The following is an 8,770-nucleotide window of genomic DNA, read 5'->3' as shown; positions in this document are numbered from 1 at the left end:
GGAACAGAGAATCTCTGACACTGAAGATACAATAGAGAAAATAGATTCGTCAGTCAAAGAAAACACTAAAGACAAAAAAGTCGTAACACAAAACATCCAAGAAGCCAGGTGGTGGTGGCACACACCTTTAATCCCAGCACTTGGGAGGCAGAGGCAGGTGGATCTTTGTGAGTTCAAGGCCAGCCTGGTCTACAGAGCAAGATCCAGGAAAGGCACAGAGAAACCCTGTCTTGAAAAACAAAAAACAAAAACAAAAACAAAAAAAGTCCAAGAAGAATACCAACTCAAAGGCACAGAAAATATATTCAACAAAATCATAGAAGAAAACTATCCTAACCTAAAGAAAGAAATACCTATGAAGATACAAGAAGCTTACAGAACATCATAATCAAAACACTAAACATACAGAACAAAGAAAAAATATTAAGAGCTACAAAGGAAAAAGACCAAGTAACATATAAAGGCAGACCCATCAGAATAACACCAGACTTCTCAATAGAGACTATGAAAGCTAGAAGGTCCTGGACAAATGTTATGCAGACACTAAGAGACCACGGATGCCAACCCAGACTATTATACCCAGCAAAACTCTCAATCACCATAGACAGAGTAAACAAAATATTCCATGACAAAACCAGATTTAAACAATACCTATCCACAAATCCAGCCCTACAGAAAGCACTAGAAGGAAAAATCCAACCTAAAGAAGCTAAACACACCCATGAAAACTCAGGCAATAGATAATCCCACACCAACAAATACCAAAGAAGGAAAACACAACACTACTACAAAAAAATAACAGGAATTAACAATCACTGGTCATTAATATCCATCAATACCAATGGTCTCAACTCACCTATAAAAAGACACAGACTAACAGAATGGCTAAGAAAACAGAATCCATCCTTCTGCTGCATACAAGAAACACACCTTAACTTCAAAGACAGACACTACCTCAGAGTAAAGGGCTGGGAAAAGGCTTATCAATCAAATGGACCTAAGAGGCAAGCTGGTGTAGCTATCCTAATATCTAATAAAATAGACTTCAAACTAAAATCAGTCGAAAGAGATCAGGATGGACATTACATATTTATTACAGGGAAAATCCACCAAGATGAAGTCTCTATTTTGAACATTTATGCCCCAAATACAAAGGCACCCACATTCATAAAAGAAACATTACTAAAGCTTAAATCACACTTCAAACCCCACACATTAGAAGTGGGAGATTTCAACACACCACACTCACCAAAAGACAGATCTACCAGACTGAAACTTAACAAAGAAATAAAGGACCTAACAGATGTTATGACTCAAATGAACTTAATAGATATCTACAAAACATTCCATCCTAACACAAAAGAATATACCTTCTTCTCAGCACCCTATGGAACCTTCTCTAAAATTGACCACATGCTTGGTCACAAAGCAAATCTCAACAGATACAAAAACGTTGGAATAACCTCCTGTATCTTATTGGACCACCATGCCTTAAAGTTAGAATTCAACAACAACAAAAATTATAGAAAGCCTACAATCTCATGGAAACTGAATAATGCCCACCTGAAACACCAATGGGTCAAGGAAAAAATAAAGAAAGAAATTAAAGATTTCCTAGAATTCAATGAAAATGAAAGTACAACATACCCAAACTTATGGGACCTATGAAAGCAGTGCTAAGAGGAAAATTCATAGCTCTAAATGCACACATAAAGATGGAGAAATCTCATACCAATGACTTAACAGCACAACTGAAAGCTCTAGAACAAAAAGAAACAAACTCACTCAGGAGAAATAGACGCCAGGAAATAATCAAATTGAGGGCTGAAATCAATGAAATAGAAACCAAGAGAACAATACAAAAAGAAATCAATGAAACAAAGAATTGGTTCTTTGAAAAAAATCAACAAGATTGACAAACCCCTAGCCAAATTAACCAAAAGGCAAAGAGAGAGCACCCAAATTAACAAAATCAGAAATGAGAAGGGAGACATAACAACTAACATTGAGGAAATCCAGAGAATCATCAGATCATACTTCAAAAACCTGTACTCCACAAAATTGGAAAATCTGGAAGAAATGGACAATTTTCTGAATAGATACCACATACTAAAGTTAAATCAAAACCAGATAAACTATCTAAATAGACCAATAACCCCTAAAGAAATAGAAACAGTCATCAAAAGTCTCCCAACCAAAAAAAGCCCAGGACCAGATGGTTTCAGTGCAGAATTCTACATGATTTTCAAAGAAGAACTAATTCCAATACTCTTCAAATTGTTCCACACAATAGAAACAGAAGGAACATTACCAAACTCTTTATGAGGCTACAGATACCTGATACCCAAACCACACAATGATGCAAGAAAGAAAGAGAATTACAGACCAATCTCCCTCATGAACATTGATGTAAAAATACTCAACAAAATACTGGCAAACCAAATCCAAGAACACATCAAAAAAATTATCCACCATGATCAAGTAGGTTTCATCCCAGGGATGCAAGGATGGTTAAACATATGAAAATCTGTCAATATAATACACCATATAAACAAACTGAAAGAAAAAAACCACATGATCATCTCATTAGAAGCTGAAAAAAGCCTTTGACAAAATCCACCACCTCTTCATGGTAAAGGTCTTAGAGAGATCAGGAATACAAGGAACATTCCTAAATATAATAAAGGCAATTTACAGCAAGCCAACAGCCAACATCAAAGTAAACAGAGAGAAACTCAAAGCGATTCCACTAAAATCAGGAACAAGACAAGGCTCTCCCCATATTTATTCAATATAGTACATGAAGTTCTAGCTAGAGCAATAAGACAACAAAAGGAGATCAAAGGGATACAAATTGGACTTTCACTATTTGCAGATGATATGATAGTATACATAACTGACCCCAAAAATTCTACCAGGGAACTCCTACAGCTGATAAACTCATTCAGTAAAGTGGCAGGATACAAGATCAACTCAAAAAAATCAATAGCCCTCCTATACACAAATGATAAAAGGGCTGAGAAAGAAGTCAGAGAAACATCACCCTTTACAATAGCCACAAATAATATAAAATACCTTGGGATAACACTAACTAAACAAGTGAAGGACCTTTTTGATAACTTTAAATCTCTAAAGAAAGAAATTGAAGAAAATATCAGAAAATGGAAGGATCTCCCATGCTCATGGATAGGTAGGATTAACATAGTAAAAAATGGCAATCTTACCAAAAGCAATGTACAGATTCAATGCAATCTCCATCAAAATCCCAACACAATTCTTCACAGACTTGGAAAGAAAAATACTCAACTTCATATGGAAAAACAAAAGACCCAGGATAGCTAAAAGAATCCTATATAATAAAAATATTTTTAGGACTAGAGAGATGGCTCAGTGATTAAGAACATTTGCTGCTCTTCCAGAGGACCCAGGTTTGATACAACTCACAACAGTCTGTAACTCCAGTTCCATGGAATATGGCACCCCCTCTTCTGGCCTTCTCAGGCACAAGGCACACAGATGATGGACAGACATATATGCAGGCAAAACACACACACCCCCAACACTCCCAACTCTCCCTTCAGTCTTTCTAACCCAGACCTGGTAGCACAGGCCTGTAATCCCAGCTGTTTAGGAGACTGGAGCTCTACATGAGGACACACACACACACATAATTAATGAGCTATGCCCTGAGTTCAATCCCCTTCTGAGTTATATGTAAGTAAGGGCACTTCTTTCTGCAGCTGCAAGCCTACATAATGTACCTTTTTTGGTTTGGTTTGGTTTGGTTTGGTTTTTCAAGACAAGGCTTCTCCCATGTAGCTCTGGCTGTCCTGGAACTCACTCTGTAGACCAGGCTAGCCTCGAACTCACAGAGATCTGCCTGCCTCTGCCTCCCAAGTGCTGGGATTAAAGGTACGTGCCACCACCACTGGCTACGGGATGCACCTTTAAAAAGGTCTCCTCCTCTAAGACGAAATTCCGTGGATGAGATAAAGAAAGGCATCAGCACATCCTCTCTCTGAATGGAGCCCCTGAGTATCTGAGGGGAGCGCTTCAGGCTGCCAAGCTGGTGACCGCACCACCCCACCCCTCCTGAACACATCTTGCTCACTTCCTACCCTCCAGCCCCTTTCTGGGAACTGAAAAGCCTGCTCCTGCCCAAGGGACTTTGCTGTTCTCCACAAGAAATATTTTCTCCCTGGGTCCTCACATGCCTGGATCCTTGCACCTCGGGTCTCATCTCAAATATGACTTACTCAAGGAACCTTCCCTCTGCAATCATTCTATGACATTTCTGTTTTGTTTTTCTTACTTAGTGGTTACTACTAGTAACCTTGTTTACTGTTTGTGGTTTATTGCCTGCCTCTCTACACACACGCATGCAGCTGCATGAAGCAGTATCTTACTTCACTTGGCCCCTGAGCCTTGAGCAGCCTGGCACATAGTGGCTCTCAATAAATATTTGTTCGATGAACACATAGAAAGGAAGGGTTGGGCCAAGAACCTCGCTTTCTCTGGGGGCCACACGAGGGCGCTGCTCTCCGTGGCCTGAGTCGTTGGAGCCGCTCCCTAAGAGCAAGCGGTTGTGTTTTTGTTTTCCTGCCAAGGCTCGGAAATGGCAAGATGGCCGGGAGGAGTATTTGAATCTCTGCCTAGTCTGGCCCCGAGGGATGGCATGTGGAGGTGCCTCTCAGGACGAGGAGGGGAAAGACAGTCAGGTTCGATGGAATGAGAATCAAAACCCACATTGGAAATGGGATTCATGTCTCTGTCCCTCAACCGCCTCCATAGTTCAGGAGGTTGGTCCAAGGCAGAAGAAGGAGTCACTAAGTCACTGAGGTGGATCAGTCCCCAGAGGAGCTGAAACTGGCCTAGGGGCTGAAAAGGCAGGGGAACCCCTGTGACCATTCCTTCAAGAATGTGTCCCAACCTTAGGGGGCAAGTGACTTGCTTGAGAAAGAAAGCTTGAGGTGTTAGAATCATGGGTTTGGCATGAGTAACCCCAAACACATACACACTCCCCACCATAACTTCTGCTAACGTTTGGAAAGTCTGTCCTTGCCTATCTCGGTGGCCCAGCACCAAGAGTTCCTTATAACCTCTGGTGCCACCAAACCTCCTCCCCAGCCTCATTTCAACCTCTGAGCCTGGGTGCTCAGAGCTGGGCAGATTGGTGAAGGAGTTGCCTAGGAAACCAGGTCAGCCTCTGGTCTCCTAGACAGGGCCGGGGAAGGCATGCTGTGTGTAGGAAGGAGCAGCCCTGGATGTGCACCCTGGAGATCAAGGACCTAGTTCTCATCCTGGTGATGTCACAGAGTTCTCAGGAGTCCTTGATGAAGGGCCTTGTCTCTGAGTCTCGGCTTTCTTTTGTGGAAACAAAGATGGTTGGGTAGATAATTCCCAAGAATCAAATCCTCCTGTAGTAAGATATGGGAGACTGCCACAGGGATGAGTGTACCCCCCCTCCCTGCGCTCCTCCCCAGGTGAAGGTGACATTCTAGCAAGTAGTAAAGAAATGTATCTTTGCTGAACAAAACAGAGCCTGATGTGGTGGCATGCACACACACACACACACACACACACACACACACACACACACACACACATTTATTCCAGCTCTCCGGAGGCAGAGGCAGGTGAACCTCTGAGTTTGAAAGACCAGCTTGGTCTACACAGAGAGTTCCAGGACAACCAGGGCTACACAGTGAGGCCTTGTATCAAAAAAGAAAAAAAAAAAACAAAACCAAAAACCAAAAACAAACAAAAAAACCAACCAAGTAGCTGGGCGGTGGTGGCCACACCTTTAATCCCAGCACTCAGGAGGCAGAGGCAGACAGATCTCTGAGTTTGAGGCCAGCCTGGTCTACAGAGCGAATTCCAGGACATTCAGGGCTACACAGAGAAACCCTGTCTTGAAAACAAATAAACAAAAAACCAAACAACCAAGCAGATAACAACAAACACACACACAAACAAAAACAGGAATTGTCTATACCAAATAGTCATGACAGCCAAACCCACACTGCAAGAGTTTGTACAAGAGACTTCATCAACGAGCATACTTAGAATAACACTTTACCAAAGGATACAAGAGAGCTCTTTTGGTGTGTATAAAAAAAAAGTGGGAGTGGGGATTTAGCTCAGTGGTAGAGCACAAGGCCCTGGGTTCGGTCCTCAGCTGGGGGGGGGCACAGTGTGTGGGGGTGGGGAGAGAGAGAAAGAGAGAGGAAGAAAGAGTCTGTGTGCAGGTTGAAGGACAACTATCAGAATTCTATTCTGTCCTACCTGTTAAGACTCAGGAATTGGACTCAGCTCCTCAGACTTAGTGGCAAGCATCCTTACCCACTGAGCGGTCTCACTGGCCCTCATGCCTGTCTTTTATGTCAGTGGTTTTCAACTCCTTTAAAATCTGGACTGGAATGTAGTCGAGTTGGTAGACTATTTTCCTAGCATGTGTGAAGCCTGGGGCTCAGTCCTTACCACAGAATAAACTGGATGCAGTGGTGCATGCCTGCAGTCCCAGCCCTTGGGAGATGGAGGCAGGAATTAGAAGTTCAGAATCATTCTCAGAGGCCAGCTTATGAAACATGAGACCCTGTCTCAAAAAAATGAAGTTTCTTTTTTTCATACTTCACTTTTATAACATAGGCTGTTACCAGAACTCTGTTCAAAGGTAATACCCTATCTGCACACTTAGTCTTAAAACAAAATCAATACCTGGAGCATCTTTAGCCCCAACTACTCAGAAGTAGAGGCAGAGGGAATGCTTGAGCCTAAGAGTTCAAGGTCTGCCTGGACATAATAGCAAGATCCCCCCCCACACCTCAAAACAAAGTCATTCAATATGTAACTTCCATCAAGACTGTTCTAGGAATGACATTACAGATATCTACACAGGCTTCCCAGGAATATGACAGCTGTAAATACCGACTGAGGCAGTACCACCAAAATGAGCATTCCATTCTAACGTCCTTCCTGGAAAAGCTCAAGGAAAACCCCTCTTTATATTTTATATAAATTAGAAATGGGTTTAAGCGCAAGGTTTTTAGCCAGGAAGGCAGCAGACCACTCAAAGGAAGTATGAAATGTACGGCAATTTATTTGTTTTCCATTTTATGTATTTTTAGGTTTATTTCATGGATATGGGTGTCCCCTCCACCCCACGCATGTGTGTTAAGTCTACTGTGTTCATGCAGTGCCCTTGAAGGCCAGAAGATAGCGTCAGATCCCCTGGTTCTGGAACTATAGACAGTTGGAGCTGTGGGATCTGGGAATTGAACCCAGGTCCTCTGGAAGAGCAGCCATCTCTCTAGCCCCTCCTTTTTGGTGTTTTTTGTTTGTTTTTATGGTTTTTTGGTAATTTTTTAATGAAGTCTTTGAGAATTTCATACAGTGTATTTTTTTTCTTTTTAATTTTAATTAACAGGGGAGAGCGCGCACCCAGTCCCCCACTACCATAAATTTTGCAGTCGAGTTTCCTGCATTTGGGGAAATCGCAGGGGTCAACACACCCCAAGTGCAATGGGTGAGCCTCGCCCTGGGAAAACCACCTGCTTGATCATGGTGTCTCCCCTGCCAGGTAAGTATTCATACAGTGTATTTTGATCATATTTACTCTCCTCTCCCACCCCCCAACTCCCCCAGATCCTCTCGAACCTCCCTACCTCTTCAACTTCTTGTCCTTCCTCTGTTTATGAACTCATTAAGTCCACTTGTGTTGACTGATTCCTCTGGGCATGGGCTCTGCTCTAGATATGCCAGGTGACACACCATTACGGAAAACTGACTTTCCCTTTCTCAGAACCAGTCAAACGCCAAACACTAGGGGTAGGTAGGACTTGGTGTCCACCTCCTCTCCTCTATGCTGGTTTTTTTTTTTTCTGGCTTGAAATGATGCAGGTTTCATGTGTGCTGTCGCAGTCACTGAGTTCATATATGTAACTGTCCTGTTATGTCTAGAAAACACTGCTGCCTTGAAGTCATTTACCACCTCTGGCCTTATAAATAGTTCTGCCCCCTTTTCTGCATAGGTCCCTGAGCCTTGAGGGAGGAATATGCTCTAGACATCCCAGTTAGGGCCGAGGTCTCTCATTTTTTGTTTTTTGTTTGTTTAGACAGGGTTTCATTATGTACTCTTGCGTGGCCTGGCCTTCACTGCGTAGACCAGGCTAGCTTTGAACTCAACAAAGGTCAGCCTGCCTCCACCTTCCATGTGCTGGAATTACAGTACAGATGTGCATCACCACGGCTGACTGGGCACAATCCTTAGCTATGTAGCCCTGACCACTTTTTTTTCTCAGATGCATTAAGAATTACCTGGTAACAAAAAAAAAAAAAAAAAAAAAAAAAAAACCTCTCCCACAAATTCCCCAAGTGTCCTTTAGGGGGCAGTATCTCCTCCTTCCTAAACCATTGTCTTAGACCAGCCCTTGCTGTAGATGGTTGTTAAATTGTTAAATTTCTGCCCTGTAACTCCATACCAATGAGGAACTGAACATGCTTGTTTCCGGTACAGATATGGTGTGACTGCATTCCAAGGTTAAGCACTGGAAAAATTAACAAGAGTACTAACTTACTCACATGGAGCTCTGCAATTGTCCCAAGAGCACCATAAGTAGATGCTTTTGTTTATTTGTTTGTTTCTTTTTGGTTTTTGAGACAGTATTTCTTTATATAGCCCTGGCTGTCCTGGAATTCCCTCTGTAGACCACATTGGCCTCAAACTCAGAGATCCATCTGCCTCTGCCTCCTGAAAGGCATGCACCACCAT

The 8,770-nt window shown here is 42.4% G+C and overlaps 1 protein-coding gene and 1 non-coding gene across 7 annotated transcripts in view; one reads left to right on the top strand and one right to left on the bottom strand.

Moving 5' to 3' along the window:
• Hbegf (heparin binding EGF like growth factor) overlaps nucleotides 1–8,770 on the top strand; it is a 114,302-nt gene that overhangs the window by 89,286 nt on the left and 16,246 nt on the right. For 4 of the 6 annotated variants that reach the window (XM_059246558.1, XM_059246554.1, XM_059246553.1 and 1 more), the window contains exon 4: nucleotides 7,427–7,579. The exons of the other annotated variants lie outside the window; for them this stretch is intronic. The gene's annotated coding sequence lies outside the window, so the exon portion shown is untranslated. The remainder of the gene's footprint in view (nucleotides 1–7,426; nucleotides 7,580–8,770) is intronic. 6 annotated transcript variants of the gene reach the window in all.
• Nucleotides 7,424–7,587, bottom strand: LOC131896225 (U1 spliceosomal RNA). Its single transcript, XR_009375391.1, has one exon. It is a non-coding gene; the product is annotated as a U1 spliceosomal RNA (small nuclear RNA).

Source organism: Peromyscus eremicus, chromosome 19 (assembly GCF_949786415.1).
Source record: "Peromyscus eremicus chromosome 19, PerEre_H2_v1, whole genome shotgun sequence".
Lineage (NCBI taxonomy): Eukaryota > Metazoa > Chordata > Mammalia > Rodentia > Cricetidae > Peromyscus > Peromyscus eremicus.
The sequence above is the reverse complement of the archived record's forward strand: the minus strand, read 5'-3'. Positions and strand labels throughout refer to the sequence as shown.